The sequence below is a fragment of the Ananas comosus genome, linkage group 23 (assembly GCF_001540865.1).
Source record: "Ananas comosus cultivar F153 linkage group 23, ASM154086v1, whole genome shotgun sequence".
Taxonomy (NCBI): domain Eukaryota; kingdom Viridiplantae; phylum Streptophyta; class Magnoliopsida; order Poales; family Bromeliaceae; genus Ananas; species Ananas comosus.
The window spans coordinates 5,553,218-5,557,618 of NC_033643.1; positions in this window are offsets into that span (position 1 = coordinate 5,553,218).

Below are 4,401 nucleotides of genomic sequence, written 5' to 3' on the forward strand. Positions count from 1 at the left end.
AACACAAAAAAACTTTAACCCCACTTTAACCCTGAACTTAACTCTATCCCTGGAATAGCTACTTTTTCCTTAACCCCGAACCAAACGGAGGCAAGAGTTTAGTCCTATTATATTTCATATATAGGACTACCTGGAGTCTCACAATCTCCCTCCCTTTAAGCCCTAATGTCCTCGTCAGGCTCAGACTCATAAGTACCAGGCGATGTGAGACTCGCCTTGCTAGCCTAAATCGACCTTGTAGGAGAGCCGCGCTCTACCCACAACAGTCAACAGTATGAGAGTCTCGCTTCTCCGCTGTATAATTCTGGCTCAACCGAGACTCATCTCACACTTCCAGTTGGTAATTGGCTCTGATACCAACTGTGGCGCCCCAACTTTCCAGGGGGTTACCCATCCTAAGACTACTCCCGTCTTAGCATGCTTAACTCTCTTAACCTCTTGGTCTAGCCACCACCCAAAATGCTTAAGTCGGGTTAAGAGTTTAGCCCTACTATATTTCATATATAGAACTATCTGGGGTCTCACAGCCATAGCCCTACCACTACTTATATCAAGTCCTCTGTGTAAAAGCATCACTAGCTATAAAACAGTCATAACTGACCCAATCTCAAGGGATCGCCTACTAGCCAGTCCAGCCTATGCCCAAGCTACACTGCACATCACCCACGGGGGTGGCCGATCCAAGTAAAACTGTCCAAACGGGACTGCTGCGACATCAACGCAAGAAAGTCAGACTTCAGAGCGGCACTCGTGGGCGCGACCCAACCGAGTATGCAAACCTGTCTCTGTCGAGCTCAATCAGGCTCACGCAGGCTATAATCAATATAAATCCATTAAACTGGTCTAACAATCAAGGCTCACATGCTCTCGGTACAATATGATGCAAGAAGTAAAAATCTAGGTCCACCGTCAAACCCGACGGCACCCGACTGTACGGAACAACCTAAATTCTGCTATAAAAGTGGACTTGATATCTCAACACGAGCTTAATCTAAGCCTACACTAAACTGAGTATCCACATCGCACCAACAGTGGTGATACAAAAATAAAAACAACTTATGAAGCTAAATTCGTTAACTTTTTGCAAAGTGACATGTATAGATTTAATAAGTTTTCTCTTCAGTCAAATCCTAATTCAGCAGGTATTAATCATCAAAAATTAGCTAAAGTATGCCCCAAACCATAGATTTTATCTATGACATGCAAATCTATAGTTTGAGTTATTAAACAAGATGATTAATATAAAATTATATATACTGGAGTTTCATATACTTGGAAGGAATTCCGAAGACTTCGGTTGACAGTAACCCACCTCAAACGCGAGTCCAACAATGGTAAGAAGTTGATTGAAGAGCCGAAGAACCAAAACAACCTCAACTTGCAGCATCAAAAACCCCGAATTTTCAGATTCGGATTTGGGGAGAAATTGAAGCTTTCATTTTCCACTATTTTTCAGCTAAAAATGAATACTTAAGCTGCATAAAATTTTTTCATTCATTTTCTTTCATCTAATCAAAAAAGTATAAATTTTTTCTTTCAATCAAACAAATGTTGATAAAAAATTGTTTTTTTCTACAAACTAAGTACTACAAAATGTAAAAAAAAAAATTCACTAAACATTTTTTTTCTATAAAAAATTAGTTTTCACAGTTTTACTTTGAGCCAAAAGGACTCTTTAGCAAATAAAAAAGACAAGGACCAAACTTTAAAATGGATAAAGTTTAAGGACCAACAATGCAATCAATCCTTCATTTAATTTTAGGAAAAATTTTTGATATCACCCCTGCGGTTTCACACTTTCTCACTTTAATACCCTATGCTTTAAAGTGTATCAATTTAGTGTCCTACGGTTTTATTTTTTATCTTTTTATTATCAATTCTATTTATTTTTTTCGTTAAATCAGTAACAAAGTTAAAACTAAAAGGTACTAAATTGAATATTCGATAAATCTAGATGGAGTATTTGAAGTTTTTTATACATAATTTAATGAAATATTAACAAAAAATCTGACAAAAAAATAAAAATAAAATCATAAAACACTAATTTGATACATTTTAAATTATAAAATAATAAAATAAAAAAGTATGAAACTGTAGAAATGATATTTAAAGTTTACCTTCAATTTTGAGAATGGTGTCCACGTGGCTCCCTATTGTTCACATTGCGTACACATCACATCAGCCTCTGCGGCACCAAAAAGCTCCACGTACGCGTTCCCACAAAAAAACAAAATGGCCGAACCTTACTGGGGACTTCCGCAGCATTCCCAAATGCCCTAACGTTTAAAACCTCGCCCTACACTCCGACACTCCGAGCAGTAGTTTCGCGTCCCTTCATTTTTTACACAAGAAATATTAAAATTGTACTTTTTTTTTTACTATCAATCTACATTGACGAAGCTTTGGGTCAGGGACTTTACATGCTGACCTGAAAGTTTTTTTAAGTCCCGACAAACAGCGCTTTTTTTTTTTTTTTTTTTTTTTTTTTTCTCTCTTGACACTACTGCAACAAATATGCCTATACTTGTCCCTCACATACCATATTATACATATAATGATTAGTATTTTAAAATTAAAATCTTATTCGACAATATAAATTATCGTATTTCAACAATTGACTTTAGATGCTTTTTTAAGTAAATTTTTGTACGTAGATTTTATTAAAATTGAGTTTGATATAGTAACCCAGCAGCGGATGTATGCACATACTTTATCTATTATAATGATTAGTGTTTTAAAATTAAAGCCTTTTGACGGTCTAAATGCATCTTTTACTATTTTTTATTTTTAAATAAACTTTTGTATGTAGATTTTATTAAAATTTAAAATTTGATATATACAATATCTTAAAAAAGGTGCTAATTAAAAAAATAATCAATATTTTTATAAGAATGGTACAGAAATAGAAATAATCATTATTTTATTTATAAAAGAAGTACTGTCCAAAATTTACATAGCTAGATCTTTTAAAGTATTAAAGAATAAATTTAATGAGTTAGAATTTAATTTTGGAACACTGGTCATAGTGTTTGTAAGAGTGTTCCGTTGCGTATAAGATATACTTATGCACCGGACATAGACAATAACTTCTCCAACCGTACGCCTCATTGAATCATGTGGTGCTCGTCGTATATAAAACACAACAAAAGAAAATCTAATTCCACCTTAATAGCCTGTATATATAATATATTGAAAAATTACTAGTACTAGGTTTGAAAGTTTATTAGTAATAAGGTGTGGAACTATTCTAAAAAAATTAATAGAAAAAAGTAGCTATTATTTAATTTCTAGATAATTCCTCTCTTTCGTAAGTACCCTCCCAACATCTTTGGCTTGTTCTCTATTCTACTTTTTTTTATTTTTTTTATTTTTTATTTTATTTATTTATTTATTTATTTTTTTCGTGCTTACAGTAATGACCAATAATAACAAAAGGTACCCACCCATCTGGCCCCTTGTGCTTAAGTTTATTTTTTAAAATTAATAAGATTAAAAAATATTATAATTATAAAAATAGTCTTTAAAAAAATTTATTTACACAAAATTAGGCATAAGCAGCAGCGAGTAAATTACGACTTTCTGAATGCAGCATATTGTTCACCGTTTTTTTCAAAATATAAAAAATATTTTTACTATTCAGTATTATATATGGTTCCGAGTTTAGATGTACAAAATATGTAAGTTCGACAAAAGCAGCGAATAATTTACTTTTTAATTAAAAAGTCATGAAAAATTTACTGCTTTCTAGCTTTAGTTTTAAATATATAAATAAAATTTTTTCATATCTACGCTTGTGATTAACAAATTTTGTTGGCCTCATGGATGTTTTTAGCTCATTAACTCTCTTAATAAAATTATTTTAAAAATTAGATTCTTAAATTTGCATTTACAAAAATAGGCCTGTGATAGAAAAGATGGCTGCCAAGAATAGGATTAAAGACGATGAATCATTCACCATATTTACAAAAATAGTCTATTCTAAAAAAATATATAATAATTCTGTAAAGATAATAAATCATTGAGCAATATTACAGACACATTTTAAAATAAAATATACATCTTATACTCACTTTATTCTAAGATCATTCTCGCCACAACTTTAAAATTACGAATGCAAGAGGTACACTTTTTTTACTCTGTCTTGAAATGTACGGACAGTATTTTTCTAAATAGTTTATTATATTTATAAATAGGAAAAGTAATAAATCATTCAACCCTTTTCAAAGACGGTGGTAACTCATTCCGTGTGTCGTGTCCCTGTCTCCGTCTCTCTTCCCTTTGGCGCCAGTTCCACCCCGTTGGACCCCACCACCTCACGCTTTTGGCCGGCCCCCCCTCACCATCTTGAGGACCACCTTCGCCCAAGTCACCACCACCCAAGCACCGCAACTTGGAAGTTAG